The sequence below is a fragment of the Lynx rufus genome, unplaced genomic scaffold (assembly GCF_022079265.1).
Source record: "Lynx rufus isolate CCGP_SWC_20201006 ecotype Redwood Valley unplaced genomic scaffold, mLynRuf1.p SCAF_5, whole genome shotgun sequence".
Lineage (NCBI taxonomy): Eukaryota > Metazoa > Chordata > Mammalia > Carnivora > Felidae > Lynx > Lynx rufus.
The window spans coordinates 41,224,917-41,245,711 of record NW_025814867.1 but is presented as its reverse complement, the minus strand read 5'-3'; the positions used below and the strand labels follow the sequence as shown (position 1 = coordinate 41,245,711).

At 39.7% G+C, this 20,795-nt stretch overlaps 1 pseudogene; it reads left to right on the top strand.

Moving 5' to 3' along the window:
• The first annotated feature begins 255 nt into the window (after nt 1-255).
• LOC124527139 (phospholipid scramblase 4-like) lies at nt 256-20,652 on the top strand (annotated as a pseudogene).
• Nucleotides 20,653-20,795: the final 143 nt, after the last annotated feature.

Sequence of the window (20,795 nt, the reverse complement as noted above, 5' to 3'; positions counted from 1 at the left end):
TTACTCAGCCATAGTTTTTTACTCTGTGTTCAGCCTAACAATTTACCATATATGTGAATTCATGCCTAGTATATCATATGCATGTGTCGTGTATGTTGTAAGAAATAGAGTAGTATATTTAACAATGATCACGTACGCTGATGTTTTAGCAAACCAATAAGAAAAAAATAGTATTTTCAATAATACATCATTCCATTTCTCAGTTGGGCATGACCTCTTCCTCCAAGGCTGGTCTTCACAAACACTGATGAACCGATGGATGACATTGACAATAAAACAAAGTCCTTGGATCCAGTACCTCATGCTGCTCCTAACCACAGATGCCGTTTGAATTCACCAGTTATAATACCTGATGACCCTCCAGAATAGAATTCCCATTTTATACCTGGTAAGTTAAATCTCCAGAAAGAATCTCTTCACCCTGTAGAAAATGACACTAAGAGTTAAGTTGCTCATTTAGCTAATTACTTTATTGTTTCAATAAATAAATATTGAGTACCTACTGGATACCAAATACTTTACTAGATGTCAAGTAGAACATTCCTGCCTTTACATCGCTTGGAGTAGGAAGTTGTACAAACATTAATGGTATTCTGCATGCCGTTATGGAAATGTGAAGAGAATGTTGTAGGGACCCAGAAGACAGAGTAACTGACTGTGGGGTTAAAGGGAAGGCCTACCTGAGGAAGTCAAGTTTTATTGGCATGGTAGGGAGTTTCTCAATAAAAAAATAGGTGGGGAAGGGAGAATGTCTGGGAGAAAGAAAAAGGTCATGAAGCCCTAGTGGTGTGGTTGGGGCTTGAGGAAGGCCGACTGGATCAAAAGGCAGAAGTGCGCAGGTGGGGGTGACCGGTTTCCAGTGCTGATTAAGTAGTTTGGATCTTATCCTGGAGCCTTTGAGAGCCTGTAGATGCTTTTTAACAGGACATCAAGACTTTTTTTTTTTTTTTTTTTTTGGTGGGGAGAGAGGGCACAAGTGAGCGAGGGGCAGAGAGAGAAAGAGAATCCCACAAGGAGCAGAGAGAGAGGGAGAAGCAGAGCTCACCCGAAGTGGGGCTTGTGTTCACCCAATGTGGGACTCAAACTCAGGAACCGTGAAATCACAGCCTGAGCTGAAGTAGGTGCTTAACTGAGCCACCAAAGTGGGACATCAAGATTTTAGGGGCGCCTGGGTGGCTCAGTCAGTGAAGTGTTGGACTTCTGCTCAGGTCATGATCTCTTGGTTTGTGGGATCGAGCCCTGCATCAGGCTTCTGTGCTGACAGTGCGGAGCCTACTTGGGATGTGCTCTCTCTCCCTCTCTCTCTCTGCCCCTTCTGTGCGCACACACTCTCTCAAAATAAATAAATAGACTTTTAAAAGAAAGCTTTAAAGCAGATACTTGAGTTTGTTTTTTCATCATTTTCTTCCCACCTTCTGGCACATGGTCTGGTGCCTAAAGGGCACTCAATAAATGTCCAGTGAGTAAGTGATTGGATGTTTGATAAGATAGCTCTTGGGGCCAGTGTGAAGGAAACACTGGAACAGAGAGAAAGCAAGAAAAGGGAAACTAGTTGAGAAGTTACTACAGTAAACCCAACTGGATGAGGCTTCGTACCAGTAAGTATAAAGAAGAGGCAAAAGTTCACAGTTTGAAAAAAAAAAAAAAAAAAAAAAACGAGATGATTGCAGAGATGTTATTTCATTCTAGAAATAAGATCCTTGTCACTGCTGGGCAGGGGATCAGCCTCCTTACTAGGCCTGCACTGATCCATCCTGGCTGAGGGAGGGGTGTGGTATTATTGCTTCTTTTAAGAGACATTTAATAAAAGAAGCAAAATCTAAAGTCCTACCTTGATGGAACCCTCCTGCCAATTCATGATTTCGAGTGCTTCTCTTCTTAAGTATTGTGACTCTTCAAAGAAATCTGGTTTCCTTGACTGTGACCTTACTTACATTGACCAAGTTAGAATTTAACAGACCCCCCGTTGGGAGGAAATCAGTGTGAGAACCAGATGGTGAGGATATAAAGAAGTGACGGGGTCAGCAGCAATGTAGCATAGTCTTCAGATCACCATTTTGAAGTCAAGATGTGATTTCAAATCGCAGTGTTACCACTTGCTTTATCTATGTAAACTTAACAATAGTATGAAGAGTATAAAAATAGAACTTTGTGCAGAGCTCACTTTAAGCCACGTCCTGTGCTAACCCTGCAGCAGCCTTATGAGATGGGCCTAGAGAGGCTATCAAATTACCTCCTCTCTTCAACCTTAGTTTTTGCACTTGTGAAGTGAGCATGACTATCTCGTAAAGCTTAAGAGGATTCAATGAGTTAGTAATCTGGAAATCCCCTTACTACGTTTTTGGGATGTGGTATTCCTTTCCCTCAGAAAATAGAAGCTCTGACTCTTTCTAGGAAGCCTCCATGTGACCCATGTAACATCCGTGTAAAAATTTATGCTAAGTTCCAATATATTGTAGTTACAGTCATGTAATTTTTTCATTTGTTTTTGAACACAGGGCCCCCAGCACCTACCGTCCCTCCTCTCGCATACTACCCAGGAGGCTTGCTAATGGGATACTGCTGTCTACATCAGCGCAGTGCCTTCCCCTTGTACCAGCCAACTGGTGGCATCCATTCTATACAGCACCAGCCTGGCAGATGTCCAGTGTGAAATGAGTCTGCTCCAACAGCATGGATGCCAGAGCCAGTTCCTGTGCCAAACTGCCCTCCTGGTCTGGAAGACTTAGTAGCTCAGGTACTCCACACAAATCCCAAATATCTTCCTGTGAAATATGACCTTGAGGATCCAACAGAAAAGAGACACAAGGCCGGATAGAGTGGACAAAGGTGGTGGGTCAGTGATGACAGAGGCCCAGTTTGTGAGGCTGTAGGAGCAGTGGTCCTGATTTCAGATTTGTGAAGGGGAAGCGTAAGTATAGGAATATTTTTCGTGGGAAGACTGTGTATGGTTTTCATAAGGGATTAATGTTGAGTGGTAAGATATTTCAGATGTCTTCTTGAAGGAAATTAGAAAAGTAGGAATAGAAAAAGTCGACATAGATCCTAACTGGAGTGTCATTTAATTGGAAGACTAAACATCAAGAAAGGCAACATGAAGGAACAGAACATTTAGTGACAAACTCATCAGGTGCCTTGGCCCCTTGCTTTCCCTCACCACCCATAATTTTATCACCTGCTCTAGCCCTCATAAAAATCTATTATTACCAAGTAAACATAAGGTGCCTACCAAGCATACATAGCTTCAAGCCAAGTCCATGAGGCCCTCTACCGTAAAGTGGTGATCCCCTACACTCTGTTTAAAAATTGTGAACCCACTCTGAAACCCAGGTCCTAAAGTCAAGGGATAAGCAGATTTGGTTATAAACTCAAATAGCATAAACTCAAAAAATGTATCTAGTGAAACTGAGATACAGCTAGTATTGGAAACTCTTCTGTTATCCTGGCTCTTTTTGTTTTGGAAACAGGAGGTATTGAAGTTCATTATAAGCAAGGAACTCTAATTCAATGCTTCTCTTCCCATGTGATCAATAAAATATTCCTTGAGGTTGACAAGTTCCTCTTTGCAGTTCTATATATTTAATCTTGTACACTGAAAACTATTGATACAGTGCTATGGAGATGATGTGCGAAATGCAGTAAAATTGGATCGAGAAATTGGAATTTGTAGGAGCCAAGAATTTTATTAAACTATCCCTTTATAAAATAGCTATAAAATATACATGAAGTCATTAAAGTGCTAGAGTAAACCCCTTAACTATGTTAGAAGCTTATTGGATGCCTATAGTTAATAAATTTTAGAAAATCTTTTTTATGCTTGTACAATAATATAAGAATTTGACCTTGTAAGTCTGTGGTCTCCTAGACCATTTCCCCTTTTTTTAAAATTGCACAGCATTAAAATTGTTTATTAAAGTTAAAAAAAGGTGTTCAGCTTCTTCCATTACCCTCACAAAGGTTAAATGATAGATATGATGGATTCACTTATCCCTTTCAGAAATGCGTGAGTTAAAAAACAAAACCAGAAACAAATAAAAAAGAAAACAAGGTTTAGGGCCAGATAATGTAGTGTTTGATTCTGTAGTTTTATCACCTCCTAGTTCTATAAACTTGAACAAATTTCATAACTAGGTGATGTTTCAGTTTCTTCTACAAAATACTACTAATTCTCCCTACTCTATTGGGTGGTTCTGGGAACTGTTAATGTGTGACAGAGTTCCTGGAACCGCTGAATGGATGAGGCAGTAATGATGCTATTTAGTTGAAATACCTCCTTGGGTGTGAATGCAAGGTACATACCCAGTCATTTTGCTCTATTTTCCCTAGACTCTCGAGATCTCATGAAATTACCAGGACTCCTCACAGGAATTCTGTCTAACACAGCAGGATTACATGGTTTCTGAGCCTGGAATTTGCCAGTGACTCCACTAGCTCCTAAAAGAATGGATCCTTAATAGCCACAGTGTTTTATTAGTAAACTTCTCCCATGTTAAAGGGCTTCATTTCATTAGGCTTTTTTGCCTACCAGTGGACATTTTATTAAAGAGTGAATATTTTTTATCTTTTAGCCCTAGATTTTAAGATCCTGGAGTTTTTTTAAATAGGACTGTAAATCATTTTGGTGGCCACTGTTGAAAAATCATGAGACATGTTTGGATCCCCTCACCTGGCTATGCTTTCATACAGGAAAAGTCTTGAATGAAAAATAGATTATTTACTCTCTTGTAATTAAGTATACTATTAAACATTTATGTCCAGTTAAGTCACTTTCAATTTTGTTCATTTCAAAACCATTCATAACTCATTCAAAAAATATTTAAGGCAATAGGGCATTTCAGTCCACGTCCTGTGCCCAGAAGTTAGGAATGACAGAAAATTGTGTAAGATAGGATCAGTCTGTCCTCAAGGAGATTTCTTCCGCTAGAAGGATTCAAGAATCTTGGGAGTAATCCCTAAGTAAGACTAAGGTGAGAAATCTGTCTAATGATAGTCTGAATTTCCCTTTTCAGGAGAACACAGTCCAGAAAGTTTCTTGTCCTGTCCTCTCATCCTGTTTATAAGCCTCTTGCCCTCCTGGACCCTCCTCTTATTACAAGGGAACACGTAGGGAAGAGCTTGGTGTGTAGTAACTCAAGAGAACAGAAAAATCAGAATGTTAATCTATCAGAGGCACCTTGAAAATTTGATACTCCTGTGTGAGGTTCACCCTGGCTGATTCCTCTCCCTAAGCCACTGAGAAAATAGCATCGTATGTGGCTGGTCCGTGTTAAACCATCCTGAACTTCCTGAGCAACTCATCTGTAGGTGACATGTTAATGAGACCAGTGAATAGGAACTGAGCTAGATACAATCTGTGTAAACACAGCTTTTTCTAGATGCTGTTAGTGTAGCAGGAAGATGATTTTCTGAAATTTTATTAGAAACATTATTAAATATTTTAGTCTTCTAGAGTAGAAGAAGTAGTAGAGTGGAAGAAAGCACCTTTCCTATCTAGACAGCTCTCCTTATATGTGGTCAGGTGCAAATAGGCTAATTTCACTTGACAAAATATATTTGTAAGTAATTAACATTGAAGATATGTTAAAAATTGATTGCTACGTTGTAATATATCATCAGTTTTTTCTCTAAGCCTAATTGTTTTAATGCTATTGTTTCTAACTTTCCTAATTAACTTTTTTCTATCACATTAGTTGACAACATACCCATTCTTCCACATTTTGAACACCTGGAAAATATGTATACTTCAGTGGTGATCAGCAATATTTGAATCAGCATTATTGAATATCCAGTTAGTTCTTCATATTGGCCATTTCTTAGTGGTTCAAAGAGAAAAGACTGTCCTAGAAACTAAAAAAGGGAATTTTTGTGTATAATTTTATTTATTTATAAATCATTTATTATTAGATCTAGATTGAAAAAGATCTTACATATTATCTGGTCACCCCCACTACACTTTTTCCCTCTTTCTGCCCCCATCATAGATATTATAGACAAGGGGGGAAAAGAATAGAGAAACTAAGGAACTTAGTGAGGGACAAGTGAATCTAGATTCACTGGAAGGGGGAAGAAATGAGCACAATAAACATGAAATCTGTCCTCTATTCATCAGTAAAGTGTTCCTGACCCTTAAAGCAACAACTTTACACATTCATTTGGCTATGACATAAGGCCTTCTTGGTTCTTTTTTCTATCTGCAGTTTGTGATGACCTTGATCATCTTACCACATTTCATGTGCTGAATGATTTGTGATGCAGTGTATAATTTTATTAAAATATTTTTAAAATTTATTTATTTAAATTCAAGTTAGTTGACATACAGGGTAGTAATAGTGGTTCATCACTTATTATTATAACAACCATTGCTCATCCCAACAAGTGCCTAATACCCATCAACCCATTTAGCCCATCCCTCCCATCTCTCCTCCAGCAAACCCCAGTATGTTCATTGTATTTAAGAGGCTGTTATGGTCTGCCTCTCACTCTGTTTTGATCTTAGTTTTTCCCTTACCCTATGTTCATCTATTTTGTTTCTTAAATTCCACATATGAGCGAAATCATTTGATATTTGTCTTTCTCTGCCTGACTTATTTCGCTTAGCATAATATACTCTAGTTCCATCCAGGTGGTTGCAAATGGCAAGATTTCATTCTTTTTGATCACCAAGTAACGTTCCAGTGTGTGTGTGTGTGTGTGTGTGTGTGTGTGTAACATATCATCTTTATCCACTCATCAGTTGATAGACACTTGGGCTCTTTCCATACTTTGGCTATCGTTGATAGTGCTGCTATAAAAACATTCAGGTGCATGTGCCCCTTCGAATCAGCACTCCTGTATCCTTTGCATAAATACCTGGCAGTACATTTGCTGGGTCATAGCATAGTTCTATTTTTAACTTTTGAGGAACCTCCATACTGTTTTCCAGAGTTTGCATTGCTACCAACAGTGCAAAAGGGTTCTCCTTTCTCTGCATCTTTGCCAACATCTGTTGTTTCCTGAGGTGTTAATTTTAGCCATTCTGACAGGGGTGAGGTGGTATCTCATTGTAGTTTTGATTTGTATTTCCTGATGATGAATGATAGGGAGCATCTTTTTGTGTGTCTGTTAGCCATCCAGATGTCTTCTTTGGAAAGTGTCTATCATGTCTTTTGTCTATTTCTTTATTAGGTTATTATTTTTTGGGTGTTGAGTTTGATAAGTTCTTTATAGATTTTGGATACTAACCCATTATAAGATATGTCATTTGCAAATATCTTCTTCCATTCATTCAGTTGCCTTTTAGTTTTGCTGATTGTTTCCTTTGCTGTGCAGAAGGCGTTTATCTTGAAGAGGTCCTAATAGTTCATTTTTGCTTTTATTTCCCTTGCCTCCAGAGATGTGTCAAGTAAGAAGTTGCTGTGGCCAAGGTCAAAGAGGTTGTTGTCTGTTTTCTCCTCTAGGATTTTGATGGCTTCCTGACTTACATTTAAGTCCTGTATCCATTTTGAATTTATTTTTGTGAATGGTATGGGAAAGTTTTATTCTCCTGCATGTCTCTGTCCAGTTTTCCCAGCACAATTTACTAAAGAGATTGTCTTTATTCCATTAGATACTCTTTCCTGCTTTGTCGAAGATTAGTTGGCTATACATTTGCGAGTCCATTTCTGGGTTCTCTGTTCTGTTCCATTGATCTATGTGTCTGTTTTTGTGCCTGTATCATACTCTCTTGATTACAGCTTTGTAATACAGCTTACGGTCCAGATTTATGAAGCCTCTGTCTTTGCCTCTCTTTTTCTCATTACATTGACTATTAGGGGTCTTTTCTTTTTCTATACAAATTTCAGGATTGTTTGTTCTAGCTCTGTGAAGAATGCTGGTGTTATTTTGATAGGGATGGCTTTGAATGTATAGATTGTTTTGGGTAGTATCAACATTTTAACAATATTTTGTTCTTCCAATGTAGGAGCATGAAATGTTTTTCCATTTCTTTGTGTCTTCTTAGTTTTCAACACACAGATATTTTACCTCTTTGGTTAGGTTTATTCCTGGGTATCTTATGGGTTTTGGTGCAGTTGTAAATGGGATTGATTCCTTGATTTCTCCTTCTGCTGCTTCATTATTGGTGTATAGAAATGCAACTGATATCTGTACATTGATTTTATATTCTATAACTTCGCTGAATTCAGGTATCAGCAATAGCAATTTTTTGGTGGAGTTTCTTGGGTTTTCCATGTAGAGTACCATGTCACCTGCAAAGAGTAAAAGTTTGACTTCTTTGTCAATTTGTATGCCTTTTATTTCTTTTTGCTGTCTGATTGCTGAGGATAGGACTTTTAATACTATGTTGAACAACAGTGGTGACTATGGACATCTCTGTCATATTCCTGACCTTACAGAGAAGCTCTCGGTTTTTCCCCATTGAGGATGATATTAGCTGTGGGCCTTTCATTTATGGCTTTTATGATGCTGAGGTATGTTTCTTCTATTCCTACTTTCTTCAGGATTTTTATCAAGGAAGGATGCTCTATTTTGTCAAATGCTTTTTCTGTATCGAGAGGATCCTATGGTTCTTATCCTTTCTTTTATTAATGTAGTGTATCACATTGATTGATTTGCAAATATTGAACCAGGAATAAATCCCACTTGATCACGATGAATAATTCTTTTAATGTGCTTTTGTATTAAATTTGCTAGTATCTTGTTGAGAATTTTTGCATCCAGGTTCATCAGGGATATTGACCTGTAATTCTTTTAATGGAGTCTCTGGCTTTGGAATCAAGGTAATGCTGGCTTCATAGAATGAGTATGGAAGCTTTCCTTCCATTTCTATTTTTTTGCAACAGTTTGAGAAGAAGAGGTATTAATTCTTCTTTAAATGTCTGGTAGAATTCCCCTGGGAAGCCGTCTGGCCTAGGACTCTTACTTGTTGGAAGATTTTTGATAACTGATTCAATTTCTTTGCTGGTTATGAGTCTGTTCAATTTTTTCTTTTCTTCCTGGTTCAGTTTTGGTAGTAGGTGAGTGTCTAGGAATTTGTCCATTTCTTCCAGATTGCCCAGTTTGTTGGCATATAATTTTTCGTAGTATTATCTTTGAATTGTTTGTATTTCTGTGGTATTGGTTGTGATCTCTTCTCTTTCATTCGTGATTTTATCTATTTGGGTCCTGTCTTCTTGTTGATAAGTCTGGCTAGGGGGTTATCAATTTTGTTTATTCCTTCAAAGAACCAGCTTTTAGTTTCATTGATCTGTTCTACTGTTTCTTAAAATTTTTTTTTTTTTCTTTTTTTTTTCCAACGTTTTTTTTTTTTTTATTTATTTATTTTTGGGACAGAGAGAGACAGAGCATGAACGGGGGAGGGGCAGAGAGAGAGGGAGACACAGAATCAGAAACAGGCTCCAGGCTCTGAGCCATCAACCCAGAGCCCGACGCGGGGCTCGAACTCACGGACCGCGAGATCGTGACCTGGCTGAAGTCGGACGCTTAACCGACTGCGCCACCCAGGCGCCCCTGTTCTACTGTTTCTTTGTTTGTTTCTGTATTGTTTATTTCTGCTCTAATCTTTATTATTTCCCTTCTTCTGGCATTGGGCTTTATTTGCTTCTCCTTTTCTAGCTCCTTTAGGTGTAAGGTTAGGTTGAATATTTGGGACCTTTCTTAAAAGCTTCTTTAAATTTTTTTTTTCAACGTTTTATTTATTTTTGGGACAGAGAGAGACAGAGCATGAACGGGGGAGGGGCAGAGAGAGAGGGAGACACAGAATCCGAAACAGGCTCCAGGCTCTGAGCCATCAGCCCAGAGCCCGACGCGGGGCTCGAACTCACGGACCGCGAGATCGTGACCTGGCTGAAGTCGGACGCTTAACCGACTGCGCCACCCAGGCGCCCCTAAAAGCTTCTTGATTAGGCCTGAACTGCAGTGTACTTTCCTCTTAGGACTGCCTTTGCTGCATCCCAAAAAGTTTGGACTGTCGTATTTTCATTTTCATTTGTGTCCATGTGTTTTTTTTATTGCTTCTTTAATTTCCTGGTTAACCATTCATTCTTTACTAGGATGTCCAAATATTTTCATGTGGCCGAATTCAAGTTTCATAGCGTTGTGAGCTGAAAATATGCATGGTATGATTTCAGTCATTTTTTACCTATTGAGGGCTGACTTGTGACCCAGTTTGTGATCAGTTTTGGAGAATGTTCCATGTGCACTTGAGAAGAATATTATTCTGCTGCTTTAAGGTGAATGTTCTGAATAGATCTGTTAAGTCCATCCAGTCCAGTGAGTCATTAAGAGCTGTTGTTTCCTTTTTTATTTTCTGCTTAGATGATCTGTTCATTGTTGTAAGTGGAATATTAAATCTCCTACTATTATGGTATTATTACCACTGAGTCTCTTTATGTTTGTGATTAATTGCTTTATATATTTGGGTGCTTTCAAGTTGGGGGCATAAATATTTACAATTGTTGGATCTTCTTGATGGATAGATCCCTTAATTATGATAATGCCCTTCCTCATCTCTTGGTACAGTCTTTGTTTTAAAATCTAGTTTGTCTGATATAAATATGGCTAGTCTGGCTTTCCTTTGGCCTCCTTTAGCATGATAGATGGTTCTCCATCTAGATAGATAGATAGATAGATAGATAGATAGATAGATAGATAGAGGTTCTCCATCCCCCTACTTTCAATCTGCAGGTGTTCTTAGGTCTAAAATGAGTCTCTTGTATACAGCGTATGGATCGATCTTGTTTTTTTAATCCATTCTGCTACCCTGTGTATTTTGATTGGAGCCTTTTGTCTGTTTGCATCAGATTGATTATTGAAAGATAGGAATTTAGTGTCATTCTGTTATCTGTAGATCTGATGTTTCTGGTGATGTTCTCTGATCCTTTTTAGTCTTTGCTGCTTTGGTCTTTTTTTTTTTTTTTCTCCACTCAGAAAGTCCCCCTTAAACTTTCTTGTGGGACTGGTTTAGTGGTCATGAACTCCTTTAGTTTTTGCTTCTGTGGGAAAGTCTTTATCTCTCCTTCTATTTTGAATGACAGCCATGCTGGATAAAGGATTCTTGGCTTCATATTTTTCCTATTCAGTACATTGAATATTTCCTGCCATTCCCTTCTGGGCTGCCAAGTTTCAGCGGATAGGTCTGCTACTACCCTTATGTGTCTGTCCTTGTTAGTTAAGGATCCTTTGTCCCTAGATACTTTGAGAAATCTCCCTTTTTCCTTGTATTTTGTGAGTTTCATTATGATATGCTATGGTATTGACCTGTTTTTGTTGATTTTAAGGGAGTTTTCTGTGCCTCTTGTACTTGGATGTCTGTTTCCTTCCCCAGATTAGGGATGTTCTCAGCTATAATTTGTTCAAATAAACCTTCTGCTCCTTTCCCCACTCTTCCTCTTCTAGTACTCCTATGATATGGACATTATTTCATTTCATGCAATTGCTTAGTTCTCTAAGTCTCCCCTCATGATTTGGTAACTTCCTTTCCCTCTTTTTTTCAGCTTCATTATTTTCCATAATTTTATCTTCTGTTTCACCTATTCCCTCCTCTGCTTCTTCATTTCATGCTGTCACTATATCTAGTTTATTTTGTATCTCAGTTACAACATTTTAAATTCATCCTGACATTAAAATATTTTTAATTTTTTTTTTTCAACGTTTATTTATTTTTGGGACAGAGAGAGACAGAGCATGAACGGGGGAGGGGCAGAGAGAGAGGGAGACACAGAATCAGAAACAGGCTCCAGGCTCCGAGCCATCAGCCCAGAGCCTGACGCGGGGCTCGAACTCACGGACCGCGAGATCGTGACCTGGCTGAAGTCGGACGCTTAACCGACTGCGCCACCCAGGCGCCCCTAAAATATTTTTAAAACTAAAGTTTTCTGAATGCAAGTATTATAGAAAACATGAATATCTTATAAAAAATGATTTCAGTCTTTCCTGTTATGTGAATAAACATTTTAAAATGATCGTGCTCTGAGCTTAAATATTTTAAATCCCAAAGGATTTATTTTTTAATTTGTATTTATTTATGTAATCCTTTATCCAATGTGGGACTTGAACTCATGACCCTGAGATCAAGAGTCACATGCTCCTCTAACTGAGCCAGCCAGATGCCCCTAAATCCCAAAGGATTTAAATTCTTACAAGGGTTATAAGATATTTTGATGTTCTGATGAATTGCATATGCTTCAATGAAATTTTGAAAAAGCTGTTTTTCTTTATACACTAAGAAATGCTAGACAAATACTTGAAGACCATTTTAACTGCTTCTAAGTTAAAAGTGGCTTTCTTGGGCACCTTGGTGGCTTAGTCGGTTAAGCGTCTGACTTTGGCACAGGTCCTGATCTCGCAGTTTGCAAGTTTGAGTCTCTCTTTGGGTTCTATGCTGACAGCCCAGAGTTTGGAGCCTGCTTCAGATTCTGTGTCTCCCTCTCTATCTGCCCTTCCCCCCCCACACACATACATACATACACACACGCTTTCTTTCTCTCAAAAAACGAATAAACATTAAAAAAATTTTTTTAAATAAAGTGGCTTTCTCATTTTATTTTTTAGTGATGACATCTTTTAAAACTAATAATAGATACAATATTAAAAACAATCTGGGCCAGATTATTCACATCATAACTGAAAACACAGAAGACTTTACCAAAACTGTGTATCAGACACTAAGGCCCTTTATCCTGCAGGTCATTGACTATATGGGGCAAGAAATCATGACCATGCAGAGGCCTTTCCGATATACCTGCTGTTATTTCTGTTGTCCCTTCACTAGGCAAGAGGTCAGAGAACACAAGTCTAATTCCTTGTTTCTTTCTGATCTGACTCTTCACAGCATCGTTTTGCTCCTTCCAGAATGACACACGAGGGTGTTTTCACTGGCTCTTCTGGTCAGAATGAAAGAAGAGAGCAGGAGGGGGTGGGGGGGAGATGTCAAATTGTGTCACCTGAAGAAAATCACAGAGGGTTTTTTCTTGTGGCTTTTGTCTTCTGGTGCTAGTTGGAGGGTCAGACTCAGATAAGGGTTGTTTACTTGGTGACCAATTCTGTTGGTTGTGTCTACTGAATTAGAAATGTGTCTGTTACCCAGAACAGAAGTCACACACATTTGTCTAAATGCACCAACATAACCCCAGATAAGGTGTCCCTAGACATAATTGTATACTTTCAGAATTGGAAGAGACTTAAAAACTTCTTTTTTTAATGTTTATTTTTGAGAGAGAGACTGAGTGTGAGCAGGGGTGGGCAGAGAGAAAGGGAGACACAGAATCCAAAGCAGGCTCCAGGCTCTGAGCTGTCAGCACAGAGCCCGATGAGAGGCTCACACTCATGAACCACGAGAACATGAACTGAGCTGAAGACTGACGCTTAACCGACTGAACCACCCAGGCGCCCCTAGAACTGGAAGAGACTTCAGATAACTGTATACTGTCCATCCCAATCCACACCTTGCCACAGGTAAAGAAAGGGTGGCTCAGAAAATTAAGCACCTGATGAGCATGTCACACTCCAAGCACTGGAACTGGAAAGCAGATGTTCTGAGTTACAGCTGGGTTCCTCTTCTACAACCTGTGAGGCTCTAGGAAGGTTGTTTGCTGCAGGGAAAAGACGCAGCTTTAGACAGAGGTCAACCAGAATTTTGAATTCTAGATATGCCTTCTATTTATGTTGGTATAATTTATTTAACTTCTTTGGGCCTCAGTACTTCCGTACATAACTATGCATAATATCCCATGGGATTACTGGGATATATAAAGACAGATTATGTTCAGTATCAGCACTTCCTGAATGTTAGTTTATTTACAAGCCTTTCTGTGTTTTGATGTCCTATAACATGGAGATAATAATGGTACCATAATGTAGGATTGCTTTGAGGATTAAATAGTAAATGAATATTAACTGTCATTACAGTACCTGGCAGGTAGTACAGCACTCAGAGAATATTAGTTGTTGTTCCCAGGTATCTTCTCTCTCTACTGTGTTTGTAATAACAGCCTTAATTTTTTTTTTTAACGTTTATTTATTTATTTATTTATTATTATTATTTTTTTTAACATTTATTTATTTTTGAGACAGAGAGAGACAGAGCATGAACGGGGGAGGGGCAGAGAGAGAGGGAGACACAGAATCTGAAACAGGCTCCAGGCTCTGAGCAGTCAGCACAGAGCCCGACGCGGGGCTCGAACTCACATACCGCGAGATCGTGACCTGAGCTGAAGTCGGACGCTTAACCGACTGAGCCACCCAGGCGCCCCAACGTTTATTTATTTTTGAGAGAGAGAGAGAGAGACAGAGCATGAACAGGGGAGGGTCAGAGAGAGGGAGACACAGAATCTGAAACAGGCTCCAGGCGCTGAGCTGTCAGCACAGAGCCCGACGCAGGGCTTGAACTCATGGACTGCGAGATCATGACCTGAGCCGAAGTCGACCGCTTAACCGACTGAGCCACCCAGGCGCCCTGTAATAACAGCCTTAAATTTGAGATGAATCTTCACCTTTAACCCTCAGTCCTTTTGAAGATACAAGGAATTCTTCATATTTATGACTTTTTTCCTCAAATCCTATAATGCAGCCTTCCAAGATTACAGTAAGCCATGATGTGGCAAAGCTCATCAAAATTAGAAAATACTCAATTTATGGAACATTTATCCAATGATAGATTTGTTTTTTCTCATTTCTCCAGTTGTACTTGTATTCGTGTGTGTGTGTGTGTGTGTGTGCGCGCGCGCGCGCGTGCGTTTTTAGTCCTGGGAGTTTTGGTCACCTGTGTAGATTCCTTTTTCTACCGCCAAGATACAGATACCTGACAGTTCCTTCACCACAAAAATCCTCTTCATAACCACACCCACCATAGAATTAGAGAAGGAACTTTAGTCCTCCTCTGTGTCCTGAAGGAAGGTGTGACCTCATCCCTTAAGGTTGCTCCCTGCAAAGTCAACCCTGACAAATGGCCAAGGGAAAGAGTGGTCAAGGCCTTGCGTTGCTGGCACGCACAGTGAGAAGGGGAGGAGTACGAGAGGCCCACGGAGGAGTATCTTGCCCAGCAGTAATTTCCCTAGTCCTTGAAGGGCTTAGAGCACATCTAGGTGGTGTGTACATGAGTACATGTCTGTGTCGTTTCCTCCCCTCTGCCCATTTGCAGCTGGAAATGCAGTGGCCTCCTGGTGTCACCGCTGGCTTTGCTCTGGAGCACTGGAACCCGTGCAGGACGCTTTATAGCATCCAAAGCAAGAAGAAGGAAAAAGTGATGGGAGTGCGTGGGCCGCGTTCAACCCATGGCTGGGGTTCAGATTCTGCTTTTGAGGTAACCTAATATTAAAATGTTTTCAGAGTGTTTTCTACATGGACTAAGCAACCTCAGAATGATCTTGTTTCAGTACACTTTTCCATGTAAGTGAAATGAGGTTTGCAAAATCACGTATAAATACAGCAGTATGAAATATTTAAAATACTATGCTAGGTATTTAAGGAGACTCGAAGGTATACAGCATAGTACTCTGTCCCAAATGTAAAATAAGCAAATACAGAATTAGAGTGTGAAACTCAAAAAGCATTGATACAAAATAATTGCAAATTCATCATTTTGCACATATGCACCACATCATGAGACAGGTATCTACTAATCTCATTTTTCAGAGACGAAGCTGAAATTTATCAGGAGTTAATAGGAAGGGGATTGGGTGCTGAGGAATTTCTTCCCTCTGATGTAATTGCAATGCAGGGAGTCAGAAAGAAAGAGACATGAGAGCTCCTGGAAGAGGGAAGCAGAGCAGTTGGAATTAGCTGACACGAGAGCTGTCGAGCTAATGAGTCTCACAAGTCCCCAACAGAAGTCTGGTGAGGCAGCCTGCTGTCCTATCCATGTTCTCCCAGTTTCCCGAGTAGTCTGGTGGTCAGTGGCCACTGGTGTGTGTGGTGGGGGCAGGAGACGGTGCTGGGTCTGGGATGACCTCGATGCATCCACTCTTGAGGTAAACACTACCTCCAATGCACTCAACCATGTGTATATCTTAGAGGATTTTTGCGTGTAACGTTTTCTGGATTCTAAGGAACCAAAATGCGTGTACGTTAATAGAATACACTTACAACGCAAATGATTTGCACTGGAAATCTATATACAAGTATAGCTTAAAACAGAAACAACAGATAAATAGCAAGTTCTAAACACATGTTCTGTAATTAGCTAGCTTCATGGTAGTCCCTTACATTTTCTTGCAGTTCTTAGTTCTGTTGCTTCTCAACAAAGGAGCCAGTCGCGCAAAGGCATATCATTTTGATATGTGTAGTTGCTAGGTTTACCTCAAGATTTAATTCCAGGCCAGAAGGATATGCATCTGGGCAAATTTAGAGAAGAAACATCCTAATCATGGAATAGTTGGAATAATGTAACCAGTGACCTATAGCAGCAGTGATGACTGAGGTGATGCTAATGATGATAAGAGCAGCTGTCCTTTCCAGTGATCCTACCTTCTAGGCATGGTTCTGGTCCTAACTACTTTCCACATGTTAACTCATTTAATTCATATAACAAACCCATTAGATAGATACTATGATAATACCCCTTTTAGGGGTGGCTGGGTGGCTCAGTTGGTTAATCGTCCGACTCTTAATTTTGGCTCTGTGCTCACAGTGCTTGGTGTATTCTGTCTCTCTCTCTCTCTCTCTCTCTCTCTCTTTTTCTTTCTCTTTCTCTCAAAATAAATAAATGAATATTTAAAAAATATAATTCCCCTTTTAGAGATGAGAAAACTGAGGTTAGATATCTCGTGCAAAGTCACTCACAAAACAATTATGTGAAAGTGTCTCCAGAGGCTGCACCCTAAACCACTATGCCTTGTGTCGTCTTTCATCTGTGGGGTATTTAGTTTCTTTCTGTGTAAACACAGGAGATCAGAAATGGAGTAAAATGGTGGCAGGTTACTTCACGCACTCTCAAGTTTAGAACCATGAGGCTGAGCCCATGAGGCTCCGAGGACGGCTTGTCTGCGGGTGTGCTCTCTCTGACAGGCTTGCTCTTGCTTCTGCTGGTGTCCCATGATGTAACCAATGGAAGACCATGTGTTATATTATTCTTCCAATTTGGAGATTCCCAAGTCATGTGTGTGTTTTGAATATAAACCCCTAAATGATGAGTGCACATCTTGATGTATGAGTTCTCAGTGATCAAATTTTCCCTGCCAAAATCTCTAAGTATTGAAATCTCTATGTAAGCTTGGAAAAGAAATAAAAAATAAATAGCAAGTTCTAAACACGTGTTCTGTAATTAGACAGTGTAATGGTTGCCCATTAAATTTCCTGCGGTTCTTAGATTTGGCCCTGCAGGCCAAAACAGTCGAGGTTTTTTTTAATCCTTGTTGTCTAGTCTACCCTTTATACTGGGTTGTCTCCCTTTGAGGGTTCCCACCTTATTGGAGATCAATGATAGAGTACACAACACCCGCTGCTCAGGCCCAAGGCCCCACCACTGCCCTGCCATGATTGGAGAAATCAAATCCCCTGGCTAAAGGAGGATTGGCACCTCTCAGAAGCCAAAGATGTGTCAGCCTCTGTGTAATACGCAGGATTTTCAGATTTTTCCCTTTAGCTCCACAGATTACTAGAACTTTTCTAGGAGCTTGACTTTGCATGTCAATAGGTTTTAATTATATTTTCATTAGCACTTTTAGGTTTGCACATTATCTACTTTGCAACCTTGCCAGAACTGGAAGTGATAAAATTGTTAAAAAGGTGCACAGATTTTAGTGTCAAGAACATAAGACAGAATGTTCAAACACCAGTGTAACAGTTAAAATAATTTTCTTCATGTGAATTATTAACGGCTGGCAATAGCTAAAAAGACACTTCCTCGTTTTCTATTTGAGATGACATATGTGATGTTTCTGCCCTGGGGAATTCGTATGGAATTCCGATCCTCTGGAGATGTTTGTTTCCGTTAATGTTTGATTAGGTAAAACCTCATTCAATAAATGTTACGGTAACTGTTTTACATTCCGAGGCACAGAAAAATTTATTTTGGAAAAAATGCTGAAACCATGTTTTTCCTGAAAGTTTCAAGAGTGTGTTTGCTAAGTTGTCGTAGCTAACACTCATTGAACGCTGTTTCTGTTTTGTTAAAAATAAAACAGATTTAGAAAATAAACAATGTTAGAGACTCTTATTTGTGCAAGGATAGGGAGATGAGGGATGCCATAGAGAATAATTAAAATGATAAAATATACTTACATAGTTTTATAAATTTATTGCTGCTAGCTGCCTTTTGCCTTCCTCACCATAAAACTAAAACAAGCCTTAAAAGGGACAGTACTAGCTTATAGCTTCTTTATTAAAAAATACTTTTATTAAAATATACTCATTTTGATATATATCTGTATCTATATATCTATTCTCATGAATGTTACTGTGACCCTAAACTGCTCTGAAAAATAGTCTATTAAAAACAAAATTCCTAGAGGCCTCATAAGGGAAATAAATGAGCGAGGAAGAATTACCAGGAACTGCTGCAAACTGGAGACTACAGATGGTATTTAAAGAGGGACCCAGATATTTAGCATAAGCAAATTGACTCACCCAGAGTGAGGTTTACATGGACAGACTGCCTTTCTGGGTAGGCTAGGTTATGCTGTGATGACAAACAACACCGAAGTCTTAGTGACTTATAAGAAAACAAAAAGTTCTCTTCTTTTTTTCAACTTTTTCTTTCAATATTTACTTTAGAGAGAGAGAGAGAGAGAGAACACGCATGTGCGTGTGAGTGGGGGAGGGGCAGAGAGAGAGGGCAACACAGAATCTGAACAGGCTCCGGGCTCTGAGCTGTCAGCACAGAGCCCAACGCGGGGCTGGAACTCACGGACCAGGAGATCATGACCTGAGCCAAAGTAAGCACTTAACCGACTGAGCCACTCAGGCGTCCCTGTTTGTACCTTTCTTACCCTGTGTGTCCAAGTGCAAGTTATCAGAACACCTCTGCTCATCACAGTCTCTCAAGGACTTGTGCTAGTACAGATTCTATCTTGACCTAATCTTATGTAAGTGCTAAGAAGACATGGGGAAGTGCACATGGCAACTTGCACACTGGTTCTTAAGTTTTCTGCCTGAAAGTGGAACATCTCACTTGGAGTCACAGTTCATTGGTCAGTGCAAGCCATGTAGAAACAACCAACTTCAAATGAGCAGAAAGATGCAATCTTAGAATATTTTTGGAAGGAAAGAAAAGAGTTTGTAAATAGCACTAATGACGACTTGGCAAATGTCCTGGTTTTTAATTTTTGTTTTATTTTTCTTCAAAACAACCTGCAATACAGAATGTTATGTGAAATTGATATATTAATGTGGGCAACTAGTTACATTTTTAAGACAGCATCTTCAGGGGCGCCTGGGTGGCTTGGTCAGTTGAGAGACTGACCTCGGCTCAGGTCATGATCTCACAGTTGGTGAGTTCGAGCTCCATGTCAGGCTCTGTGTTTACAGCTCGGAGCCTGGAGCCTGCTTCAGATTCTGTGTCTCCCTCTCTCTCTGCCCCTCCGTGCTCACACTCTGTCTCTCTCAAAAATAAATAAACATTAAAAAAATTAAAAAAAGAAACAGCATCTTTACATTAATGATGCTTGCTGGCTTCTAATTTGTCATTTTTATCAACTAACATCTTAAGTAGAAATTAGGGTAAATCTACCAGCTGCATAAAGGCAGTGGAAGGCCCTAGGGATAAGGGAAATGGAAGACATACAGTGGAGTTGCTTAGTTGAACATAGGCAGGGGTATCAAAAATATATTTTTACTTACTTCACAATTTGCCCGCCCTGAATGGTTAAAATTAAAAAGACTGAAAAAACCAAGTGTTAGTGAAAGTGTGGAGCAACTGGAACTCTCACAAATTGTTTCAACCACTTTGGAAAGTCATTTGTAAGTATCTAATAAAACCAGATATATAAGTACTCTGTGATTCAGCTACTTAACTTTTAGATAGATGCTTAAGAAAAATAAGTACAAATGTTTACCAAAGGTTATATTCAGTGTTTCTAGCAACTGTATTCATAGCCCCAAATGCAGAGATCCCAAAATGTGCATCAATAGGAGAATAGATTTAAAAAAACATTTTTTTTAATGTTTATTCAGTTTTGAGAGACAGAGAGCAAGCAGGGGTGGGGCAGAGAGAGAGGGAGACACAGAATCCAAAGCAGGCTCCAGGCTCCAAGCTGTCAGCACAGAGCCCGACTTGGAGCTCGAACTCACAAGCTATGAGATCATGACCTGAGCCGAAGTCAGACGCCTAACCGACTGAGCCACCCAGGCGCCCCTAGGAGAATAGATTTTTTTAAAAAGTGTATTCCCAGAATGAAATGCCATGCAGTGACAAAAAGGAGAAAGTACTGATATACAGTACAACCTGGATGATGGATAAATCTCAGAAATTATCTTTATTGGGGTTCTCCAGAGAGACAAAATAAATACATGGAATTGGCTCACATGCTTATGAAGACAGAGAAGTCCCACAATCTGCAGTTGGCAAACTAGAGACCCAGAGGAGCTGATGGTACAGTCCAGTTCAAGTCCAAGTCTGACTGCAGTAGAGGACTGGTGTCCCAGCTCAGAGAAGCAGACAGAGAAAATTTCCCCCTAACCTACCTTTTTTTTTTTTCTATTCAGACATCCAGCAGATTGGATGAAGACCAACCACATTGAGAAGGGCAACACTCTGCTTTCCTCAGTCTGTCAATTCGAATATTAATCTCATCCAGAAACACCCTCACAGACACACGCAGAATGTGTATCCAAATATCTGGGCATCCCGTGGCCCTGTCAAGTTGACACATAAAATTAACCAT